At 53.9% G+C, this 11936-nt stretch overlaps 1 long non-coding RNA gene across 1 annotated transcript; it reads left to right on the top strand.

The window, feature by feature from the left end:
• The first annotated feature begins 246 nt into the window (after positions 1-246).
• Positions 247-9355, top strand: LOC134807181 (uncharacterized). The gene is made up of 4 exons (XR_010146929.1): positions 247-1520; positions 4713-6901; positions 7589-7643; positions 7751-9355. It is a non-coding gene; the product is annotated as an uncharacterized LOC134807181 (long non-coding RNA).
• The last annotated feature ends 2581 nt before the right edge of the window (positions 9356-11936 follow it).

Below are 11936 nucleotides of genomic sequence, written 5' to 3' on the forward strand. Positions count from 1 at the left end.
GGGCATCTCCACCCCTCCATCAATTGTCAATGTTCCTCGACCGCAATCAATCAGTTATTTGTCAGCTCTTGTCAATCCTCCCGTGATTTATGTCAGCTTTTGTTGCTGATTACAAGGCGGGTGCGACTTGAAGGGAAAAAGAGAGAGGGAGAGAGAGACGGAGAGGAAGGAGGAGATTGAGAGGGAACTGGAGGAGGGGAAAAGAGGAGCGGCCTCCTGGGATGGGGGTGGGGAGGGGTGGGGGCTCTAAGAAAAAGAATGAAAGAGGGGAAAGAGACGCACGGTGTCAGGAAAATGAATAGCGAGAGTAAAGTGCGCAGGTGCGCCCAGGGCGCCGAGAGGGGCGCGCAGGCCTGGAGTGTGCGCCTGCCCTCTCGGTGTCGGAGAGACGCCCTTCCACCTCTGGGAGCTTCGGTCTGTTGGGGTCGCGGAGTTCGGGCGCGGCTCCGGGTACCCGAGACCAGCGGCGGCAACGTCTAACACGGGAGATTTCCCGCCACCCCACCCCGCCGCCGCGAGTCCTCGCGGGGCGTGTTGCGTGCGGAGGTCAGGCTGCCACCCTCTGTAGTTCCCTAACCCCAAACTCGGAGACTTCTAAGAGCCACACCACCAAGGAACTTCTAGTCCTGGAGGTCAATGGTGGGGTAAACCTCGCCTCAATTCTTTGACCCCCTCGGGTCGTAAGCAGGGCTAAGAGGCTGCGAAGAAGAGGCCTGGCCATGGGTGTATGGGGGAAGAAACATCTCAGGCTCACTCATGCCCCCTCCCCGACCTTCTCCCACCTGCCGCCATCCCCGCAGGCTGGGGAGCCAGGGTAACTCGGGGCTGCTCTCTCGAATTTATTGGAACGCCGAGTCGGAATGAGCTGCGCTAGGAGAGCCGAGGGAAGGAGCGAGAGAGGGAGGGGGCGGCTGCCTGTGGGAACGCGGGTTCTTCCAGGGAAGCGGAGCGGGACTGCCGCGTTCCCCTCGATTTGCACCGTCACTCGGGTTGTTTGGGAAGAAAAGGGGAGGCGCTGTGCGTGCCACCGGGTACCTGGACCTGGATGCCCAGTGTGTATGCATGCCTGTGGCGCTGCTTGAGTTATCGGGGCTCTGATAGCGTCCGGAGCGGGTTCGAGGGTCTCCTCCAGAAACTCGCAGAAATTAGAGGGGGTGGGGAGGAGGACACACCCCCTTCCTCGGAACGACTTAGAAGACTTTGAATCTCCCCTCCTCCGCTTTTCCGCCCCGGCTCTTCTTTTGTTGTCAAGTCCTTTTGATAAATGGTGGGGCTGGGAGATCTGGGAGTCGGGAGCCAGTCTGTGCCCGCGTGGGGGGCGGGGGCCGAGCCTGGAGACCCGGTTTCGACCGGCGCGCACCTGGGGCTGAGCCGGGTGCGCGCGGGGGTCGGGTCTGGAACTGCCCTCGGTATGCTCGCCTTCTCCTCTTGGCCCATCTCACTCCCCTCCCCCACCTGACTCCCCTCCCCGGCTTCTTTCTCTGTCTCCCACTCCGCACGGGTACCGAGAACTTTCCGGGGTGAGTTTTAGAATTTGCTCCTAGGCATTCTTTTTCTGCGTTTGGATTTTATCCCTTGATTCTTTGGGTTGGTAAACTTTATGAAATGGTAACTTGACTGAAGCTCATTTGGAGAGAAGAGGGGAGTGAGGCGGTGTGTGCTTGGGGCTGGTGTTTGTCAGTGTGAGCGTGTAAGAGCACACCTGCATTCAAGGGGGTTTGTAGTGTCCGTGCGACATCTGAGGGAGGTGAGTCGGCGAGCGGGTGGCGAGGCCCCACGCTGAGGGAGGCGGTTGTCTGGTCTCCGGGGAGCGAGTCCCAGGTGCGCGTTTCGGAGGGCGGGACAGTCCTACGCTGTCTCTGCGGGGCAGCGCGTCTGTGAAGCACTCTTATCCTTCGGGTGTGTCCATGCGTGCCTGGTTACTGAGTGCGCGGCCGTCTAGGTGTCGACCCAACCAATGGTAGTGCTCCTAACGCCGCGAGCCCACCTTTGGGCCGCTATCGCCGCGGCCTCCCCGCGAGGCCCGGGCACTGAAATTCTGGGGCCTGCGGCAGGGCCGGGGGGGACGCAGCCAAGAGCGTCCCTCCCCAGCCTCCAGACTCAGCTCTTCCCCCTCTCCTCTAATTCCAGCAGCTTATTACGCCGGCGGCTCAGGGGAGGCAGCCTCAGCACCTGAAGCCTGGGGGGGCCGTGGAGTGGCTCCTGCGTCCCCCAGTGTAGCCGCACACGCTCGTGGGGCTGCGCTGTGCTGCGTGGGTGCGGGTCGTGGTCAGCGTGCGTTCGCTTTTCTCAAAACTCCACTCCGAGGGTCCGAGCGCATGGGGGCGCCTGGGGGCCTGCGCGCCCGGGGCTTTTGGGAGGCGCCAGCGTCCGAGCCTGCGCACCTCGCGCAGGAGGCTAAACCCCCGAAGGCCGGCGCGGGCCCGGGAGTGGGGGCCATTAATTACTCTGCGCCAGGCCTAAAGCCTCCAACCCCCAGCAGCGGTTGGCGTGGATGTCCTGCGGATTTTATTTGCAAACAATGGAAATGATTTGTTTTCTCTAAAAAAGGAGTGGGCAAGGCAGATATTGGAGGAGGGGGTGGGAGGAGGAGAAGGAAGGGGAAAGGGCTGAGGAAAAAAGTTTGAAAATGCCTTGAACTATTCACTGTCGAGATGGCTAATCAGTATTGAGGCCGGAGGGCAGGCGGGCCGCCTTTCACCGCCGCTTCCCTTTCATCTCGGGCTCGGCGGAGGCGCTCAATTAAAAGCCTATCAGTTTGTAAGTAAATCAACGCCTATCAGAGTTGTCACATCAAACAAAACGATTATTATTGCAGCCCGCCTCCCCTATTAATCTCCCTCGAAGATAATCCGCCTGACAGGTCAGGCCCGGCGAGCTGGAAAGCCTGGCCCAGAGCACCCAAACAGTCCCGGACTGGCGCGCGCCCCCGGGGGCCTCCCCACCCCTGTCCTGCCCCGCCTCGCGGTCCCTGGGAGCGGGGAGAGAAAGCGCGCGCGGAGGCCTCTGCACCCAGGTCCGCCCCACCCGACTGGGAGCAAGGCCCAGATTCGCGGGGCCAGTAGGGGACAGTCCCGCGCGGCCCTCGCCGCTGCTCGGGGCAGGGGAGAAGCCTGGCGTGCAGGAGCCGCGGCCCGGCCCGGGGTCTCGCCACGGCCTGCGCTCTCCTCGGCTCTCATTTCTTTTCTTCCTCCCTTCTTTTTGTTTTCTCTCCCGCGTCTTTCTGGGCTCCCCCATCTTTTTCCTTCATTTCCTTTTCCCTTTTTTTTTACTTGCCAGGGAGTATTTCCCATTCTGGCTCTCTCTTCTTGGTGTGCTGTATAAACCTTTCTTGCGCAGCCACACTGCCTGGAGTAGGATGTTCTCAGGGCCCGGGCTATTTCTCCCGGGTTGCCCCAGGAGTGTGCAGTTCCCAGAAACTCATGGCAAAGTCCTCTATAATCTCTTTCCGAGCAGGGGCTCTGAGAAGCTCTGCGCCTGTTTAAGGGTTGGGTGGGTTTGGAGGGGTGAAGAGGAAAAAGAGGGAGAGAGACTGGTGGACAGTTGTCCTATTCTGGAATTAGTATTTTGCCTTGGAATTTCACAGCTGTAACGTTGCCGACCTCGCTGTTGGCGTTGCCCGGGCTTTTCAAATATGTAGATAAGACTCAAGGGGGCATCCAGGCCTCAGTAGTGACTATGTGTGTGTGGGTGGGTGCCTGATACAAGTAAATACACCCAGATAACTGCCTCTGTGGCCTCAAGTTAGTGTCCCAAGAGTTTGGGTGGGGCCTGGCTTCTAGAAGGCGCAAAAATCGTGGCCTTCTTCCCAGTGGCCTCCGGCTTCCTGCTTTGGGATGCCTCGGAATCGAGCCGGACCCGCCTTTTTCTGCGCTCTTCCTCCACATCTGTAGACCCAAACGGCCACTGCCGGAGCCAGGTGGAGCCAGGATTGAGGGGTAGCTGAAGTGTCTGTGACGAAAGGGCTGCCCGAGGGAGCCCAGGCCTGCCACCTCATATGTCGGGTTCAGTGCCCCGCGAAGGCTCTCCGCGCCTGTATCTCGGAGGACCCCCAGAGCGCTGCAGTATTGGGCGTCAGGGCCGAGCCTCTCGCAGCAGTCACGCCGCAGTCCGAGGCCACGGACATCCAATAGAGCCCACTTCAACTTGCATGGTGCATGGGGTCCAGGACCGGTGGCCCCCACACAGGGTTTCCAAAAGCCTCTCCATTTGTCTGCACTCTCCACCGCCGACCTTGTAGGAAATTTATTTCCATGCCCAGAAATATTGTTTGGACACAGTGGCTCGGTTATCTTCGCGCCTGCTTTTCTTAAATACATTTATTTCACCTCTGCCACGCTGCAGATATTTAAAGATCTGTAGATACCGTAACCCTCAGCGATGCGGGACTCACTCTGGTTATAGATAATATTCTCTGGGTGGTTATTTGAACATAAGTTCTATCTCCAGCCCAGATGACACCCAAGCAGGGGCTGTAAAGGACACTTGCTCTAGAATGTTTTCAACTGAAATATATGTCCACACACGGATAATTTAAGAGTATTTTTATATTTCTCTCTAGATCTAAATATTCAGATGTGTTAATTACATGCCCTAGAAGCTGGAAGCGATCAGTGGTGTTCACACTGGACGTGGAGCTGTTTGTATAATTTTCATCTCCCTGCACTTACACATGACTCTCAGTCTAATAAATTCAACCTTGTCATTTTTAGAATCGACGGGATTTCTCTGGCTGTCGTTTGCGCTGCATTTATCCGAATAAATCCAGCTCGCAGGCATCCTGCAAGAAACGGCTCCCGGCTCGCGTGTACGCCGACACCTTGGCCCAACGCAGGACTCGAGGTGGCTTCTAGTGCCCGGGTGGCTGCAAGTCTGCCCTCCGAGGGAGGCTGGACAAGCGGCGCCCCCAGGTCGAGCGGCCTCTCGCTGCCTGGCAGTGCCTGGCAGCCCCCACCCCTGCCAGTGCTTCGGAAACCTGCCTGGCCAGGTTCGCCCGCGGTGAAAAATGAAAGCAAATTCCCCAACAGAGGTAGCCGGAACTTTCCTCGACGAAGGCTCCCTCCTGCGCCTGTGTCTGGAGAACCCCCAGAGCGCTGCAAGTTAGCAAGAGAGATTCGATGGCGGCTCTGGAAGGCGCACGAAGGGTGGGGCGGGGGAGCAAAGAGGCCACTGGGTGACCCAGCCTGGCCCGGGGTGAAACGCTAGAGAAGGCGCCTCGCCTTCCTTATTTCAATGCAACTCCTCGGCCCCAGACGGTAAAAATAGTTTCCAAGCTGCCGCGGACGCCCAGGATGTGTTTGCAGAGATCAAACTGGGGAGGAGGCAGCTTTGTGAAAGTTGCAGAAAGATTAGCCGAGAAGCGTCCGCCCGGCGGGGCTCAAGAAAGCTTGGGGACAGCTCCATGTTCCTTGGGGCGGAATGGCCCAAGAATTGGCCTGGGTAACCCCCTGCCCAGTTCTCTGTCCTCACTTCGAGCCAGTGCTTAAATAACTTCCCGCCGCCTGCCCTGCAAACTTCCCAGCGCGGCGCCGTTGAGGCCAGGACACAGCAAAGGCTAGCAAAACCCCGCCGCGGCGCGCTCGGCCCCAGCCCTGAGAGGCTGCGCGGGTGGGAGGACCAGTGTGGTTTCTGCTCCCACTCGGCTGCCCAGACCCTCAAGACCGATCCCCCAACTCCTGGGAGCGGGTGCTTCCCTCTGGGAGCCGAGATCTTGCGGGGCCAGCGAGGGCGCAAAGTGCGCGCGCTGGCCCGCGCGGGGGCGGCCGCGCGTCTCTCCGCGGGGCCTGTCGCCAGGCCGGCCGCGGCGGGTGAGTGATGAGGGCAGAGAAGGGCGCCCATAAATCGCGGGTGTCAGGGCGAAAAACTCTCTTTATTGTCTGCGTGATGGATGGGCCCGGGGACGAGACACCAAATACTTCGTATCGCCTTTAAATGGGAACACATTTTCCGCGGCCATAATTCATGTTTTTTAAATAGAAAGTTTGAAATGTTGCCTATATTTCACCAGCCCTGACATATTTATGAATCGCTCCCTGCATGCAAATATCATTACTTAAAGCGCCGGGGAGAGCGCGGGGGAGGGGAGGAGGCGCGGTTCCCGGGGCGCGGGGGTGGTGAACCGGGGAAATATCGGTGGAGGGGGGCCATCTCCCTAAAGGGCAGAGGGTGAGGTGCGGTGAATAGCCGTATCCGGAAACCGAGCGTGCCCCCGGGCTTCTCTCCCGCCGCCAGACCCCGCACAGCCGCCCTGGGACGTTTTTCGAGGCTTGGGACCTAAGACGGGTCCCCGGACCCTGCTGGGAAACCAGGGGGCGTTTTTCGTCCCTCTCTCAGGCCATTATCCAAGCTGAAACCACCTTTTATAAGAAAAAAGTTTAAAGAAAAAAAATTTAACAAACACAAATAATAATAATAACCCAACATGTTTCGCGTTCTTTGCCACTGCATCGATTTTATTGATTTTCATTCTGCAAACCTGGGAATGTGCGCGCTCGGGAGGGGAGGCTGTCAAAACCCAGCCATCGCGGGGACTGGATGGGGGACAATTCTCCGACGCCGTGGCCTGGACCCGCCCCCACCCAACCGGCGCACCACCTCCCAGGCACCACGGAGCCTGCGCAAGCTGCGGGGCCGTAAAGGAACCGGCCCCCAATCTCCGGGGCTTCAGTCCCGCCCCTCTCTCTCCCCAGTGCCCTGCAGCGCTCCCAGGGTCCGTGTCTGCCCTCCCCAAGCCCCCACTGTCAATACAATCCCTGTTAAAAAAAAAAAAAAATCTTTTAAGAGCCAGGCACGTGCCGTCGGCCTCTCCCCTGCCCGCCTGGCCCAGGAGGCGCCCACACCTGCGCCCTCACTTGCCGAGACTTTACCTGTGCAGTCCCCGGCGGCGCCTGCAGCCGCGCAGGTAACCGAGAAATGGAAGGGAGGGCTGGGGAGTGAGAAGGACAGAGAGCACCGCCCGACACAACCAGACGCGCGGACCCGGGGCCTCCTCTCTGGACCGGTGCTGGGGCCCTGGCAGAACCAGCTCCGGGAGCCGAAATTGAGCCAGGAAGAGTGGGCCGAGGGAGGGGCGAGGGGAACGGGCCTCGGGAGGGAGGGGCGGGCCCGGCGGCACTTCCGTTGGGGGTGGGGCTGCGGGCTGCCGCGCCGGTCCCGCCCCTCCGCCGCGCGGGCCCGCCTGCTCCAGGCCAGGCTCCGCCCCCACCGACTCGGAGCTGGATCTCAGGCCACGGCCCCCCTAATCGCGCCCCCAACCCCGGAGGCCTCGGGCTGAACCGGGTTTCGCGGGAGGGCAGAGGGCGGCTCCCTTTTCCTCACCTGGGGGTACTCTCTTTTTAAGTCATAGGAACAGAAGCATCTGCAGACTAGGATCCCAGGCCCAAACTTGCACGTGAGATTTGTTGAAACTTAGGTCATTTGGTACTCCTGACACCTGCCTGGCCCAGGGGTCCTCACGCTCTCTCTGCGGATGTGATCAGCCGTCCTCTCGGACAGTGGGGAATATAGTCCGTGCTCATAGGGTCCCACCTATCTTTCAGGAAGAACAAAAGCAAAAACTAACACTTTTTGATTGTTCATTTTGTGCCAGGTGCCATTTAAAAATTTTGTATGAATTATGTCCTCGCCCACAGCGACTCTCTGAGGTAGGTACCATGAATGCCCCATTTCATAGATAAAGAAATTGAGGCACAGAGAGAAGAAATCTGCCTTGCCTCACCCACATCCCATCCTCATCCCTTCTTTCCTTCAGATCTGGGGCATGCCAACTCCTTACTCTGGGGGAGTATTGGAGGGAGAATTCTACTTTTCTGATGGGGGAGTACCAGCCTGTTAACCACAACCATTTGCAGCTGAAGCCAGTGCAGAGCAGGAGGGGGATCTGCACAGAGGAGAACAGTATAAATGGCATGGGGTCATCTCAGCCCCTGGCCAGCTCCCAGCCTAATGGGAAAACCGGACCATTGAGCATTCCTTGCTGTTTCCCTGTAGTCCCAGCCCAAGCCAGCGTGCTCTTTCTTTAAAAAGCAAATCCAACCATGTTTCTCTTCTGCTTAAAGGCATCCGGGTTCCCATTGTTCTTGAGAACAAGTTGAGCTTGCCTCCCCTGGCTGGCGGGTCTACACTGGCTCTGCCCCAGCTTGACTTTCTGCCTTTGTCTGCCTCCACACCCCCTCACCCGGAACTCCTGCTACCCAAGGCTTCCTTTTAGTTCCTCAAATGTGCCATGCTACTCCCCACCTCAAGGGCTTTGCTCCTGCTTTTCTCTGTCTCTCTGGAATGACCTGTCCTTCTCTTCACCTGGCTTGCGCATACTCTTCCTTCAGGTCTCAGCTCACACATCACTTTCCTGCATCCTCCCGCCTCCCATTACCCTCACTTATAATAGAATTTCCTGTTGAGAGTCTGTCCGCTTCACTGGATAGTAAACTCCCAGGGGGTAGGGACTAGGGCCGTTCCTTCAAGGAACAAATGAAGAAGGAACATTTGTATAAACCACCAACTATGATGAACGAATGAAACTGCCCTTTTTGGGGCCACCAGTAAGTATTCTCCATGGTCTCACATTCCAAGATGTCCTCAACTTAATGAGGGCGATGATACAAATCTCATGAAAACATACGTTATTTTGAATGCCTTTATTGTAAATGTCAAATAAGGGGATGCTGGAGGAGGTTGGAGAAGAGGAATATGCATGGATTACAGCCATTTATTCAGGGTTTCAAGATGCAAGATGTGTTGGTTGACACAATTTAATGGAAAACCATGCCACCCACGACCATCTCCCAGTGTTGGGCATGTATGTCTCAAGGCTCTAGCCTGCACCCCTTTTCCTCTTCCTTTCTTCACATATTATTGCTATTACAGTTCAGTTCTTACTAGTTTCTGACTGAACTGCTGCTACAAGAACCTTCTAATTGTTCTGCCCATCCTCCACCTCTCCTGCCTCTAATCCATTATACATACTCCTGCTGGGTTAATTTTCCTGACCACATCATTCCCTTACTCAAAACTCTTCAGTGGCTCCCTATGATACAATGTAACACTTGACTCTTCATAACCCACTTCCAAACTACTTTTGTAAAGCTTTAAGATGCATTCCAAAATTATGAAAGAAACACATATTCACCTCAACCAGGAAAACACTCAAAGATATACAAAGAAAAACATTAGTGATCTTCCTCACCTCCTCTGCATTTCCCACCCAGTCTCCCAAGACATCCATTGTTAAGGACCTGGGGTATAACTTCTACCTCTTTCACCATGCTCCATGCTCATAATAAACTATATTCATATATGTGGAGCTATTGTGTTATTGCCTATTTATACAAAAAGGATTATATTAGGGGTCTCTGCAACTCGCTCATTCATTCTTAATAATAAATGGGTCTATAGATATGGAATGAATATATTCATTTTTTAGCTACATAGTAATTTTAATTTATTTTTATATATTTTTTTAATGTATGTATATATGTATGTATTTTAGACAGGGTCTCACTTTGTTGCCCAGGCTGGAGTGCAGTGGCACAAACATGGCTCACTGCAGCCTTGACCTTCCAGACTCAAGCGATCCTCCCGCCTCAGCCCCTCAAGTAGATGGGACTACAGGTACACACCACCACGCCTGGCTAATTTTTGTATTTTTTGTAGAGACGGGGTTTTTCCATGTTGCCCCAGCTGGTTTTGAACTCCTGAGCTCAAGGGATCCACCTGCCTTAGCCTCCCAAACTGTTGGGATTACAGGCCACCATGCCGGCCAGCTACATAATGTTTCATAAGATGTATATACTACACCTATTCAACCATTCCCCTATTAGTGGGCACATAGATTGTTACCAGGTTTTTTTGCTAATAAAATTTCTTATGTCTATATCCTTGCAATTAGTGATTTTACTTCTCTAGGATAGTTTACCAAAAGTGCAGCTACTTACACATCAGCCAAATTGAATTTCTTCGTTCTCCCCACATGCCCTGTGTTTTCCTTCTGTCTCCTCTCCTTGGAAAGCCCTTGTCTTCCATGCTTGTGTGTCTAACTTCCAATCCTGCAATGGTCAAATCTGATACCAGAATTTAGATATATTATCTGATATCCACCTCCTTCCACCTTCCTCATTTGAACACTGTAGTAGTGTACCAGGCCCAGGCAGTGGTTTGCGATTGGCATAGGCCAATCATGACAATCCTGTTTTCATCTTTCCCTTGCATCCCTGTAGCTGGGTGGCCATGCAACCTATTTTGGCAAATGAGGAACAAGTGGAAGTACAGGGGTGGCAAAGCAGTAAGCGAGTGTTGAGAAGCACTCTATTTTCATGATCAAAGGGGATGATGCCTATGGTTAGACCCTTCCCTTTCCCCTCCTTCCTTGCATGAGCTTGGACATAATATCTACAGCTGTAGTAGCCGTCTTGTGACCATGAGGGAAAGTCCTAGAAAACAGAAGAAAGAAATTTAATCCTGATGTCATTGGGACACTGAGCCATCACCAACAATCCTCCTTCTCCAAAACTTTTATTTTGTTAGAAAAATCCCTATTCGTTTAAACCAGTGAAATTGGGGATTTTTATAATTACAGACAGACATATTCTTCGCCTTCTTCAACAAGAAATACCACCCTCCGTCTCAAAAAAAAAAAAAAAAAAGAAAAGAAAAAGAAATGCCATCACAGTGGTCCAAAACAGTTTTTAGAAACTTATATTACAGACTTGCCTTAAGTATAGTTTTTGAAATAGCCTCAGAAGCAGGTAAACATTCTTATGGCATGGCTTTGGTATTTTAGAATGGCCAAAAGACACCTGGAGGCAAGTGTTGTAATACCTTTAACCTTCAGTGCTACAGTAAAGTATTGCATGGTGGACATTTAATTTCTTCCTACTCATTTGGTTGCCTAACATCTGAATCCTCTTCCTTGTTGGAAAGCAGGGCCCGCGTCTGATTACTGAAGTGGGAGAGGCCACATCCTCCTTCTCTCTGCCCTCTAACCAATGGATGCTCCCTACCTGGGTCTCAGACTCAAGGGGTGAGCAGAGGATTGTGGTAGTTTGGAAACTCTTCTCAGTAGCAGCAGTGAGCCCAGTGCAATAGCATTGACTAGGAAGGGCAGAGAGGACAGTCACTGCCATGTGCACTGTGATCATGGCAGCCACTCAGGCAGTGGCCTAACTCGGCTGGTATGGTAGCATGGCCAACTGCATTTCCATTTCCCAGCTGCTGACAGTTCCTGTCCATTTCCCAAGTCTAGGTCTCCAGTCTTCCCACTGATTCTGTGAACTTCCTGATATCCTTCTGATACATTCCTTTTCTGCTTAAGTTAATCAAAGCTAGTTCTGGTCACTCACAACCAACAACGTCAACTGATTTGCCATAGCCTGGCTGTTCAGGTGGCTTCTAAACAGGTCCAATGGTGATTACTTCTTAGTTGTGTCTGTGGGTTCCTATGATGGGTACTTGTGTGGGACTCCAGCACCAAACAGCCTGGCTGAATACCAACCCAACCGGGTAACGACTTCAGCTGAAAAACTGATCAATGCAGTAAAGAGAAGCAGTCATGTCAGCACTGAGTGAGAGAATCACACTTGGTTTTACTGAGTGCCTACTGTGTCCTGGACACAATTCTAGGTAGCTTACAACATTACCTTACCTCTTACCAAAGCCCGGTGAGAAAATGATTTTTATCTCCATCTGGTTTGAGAATGTACAGAATTTTTTCCCTTCTAGCCCTTCCCTCCCACAAGCCTGGATGACACCCAGTATGTCTGATGAAGGTGTCTAAGGCATCAAAGGACACTGTCAAGATCGACTGCCTTAGGAAACAATCAACTCTGCTTCTTCTTAGCAGAGCTTAAGAGCTTAAGAAACTGGTACCTTGGGGTGCTCAAAAATGTTTGTGGAATGCAATCAATGGCACAGAAACATCTCCAGGGGACATTTCCTTGGGA

This window comes from Pan troglodytes, chromosome 8, assembly GCF_028858775.2.
Source record: "Pan troglodytes isolate AG18354 chromosome 8, NHGRI_mPanTro3-v2.0_pri, whole genome shotgun sequence".
In the NCBI taxonomy this organism is placed as follows: Eukaryota; Metazoa; Chordata; class Mammalia; order Primates; family Hominidae; genus Pan; species Pan troglodytes.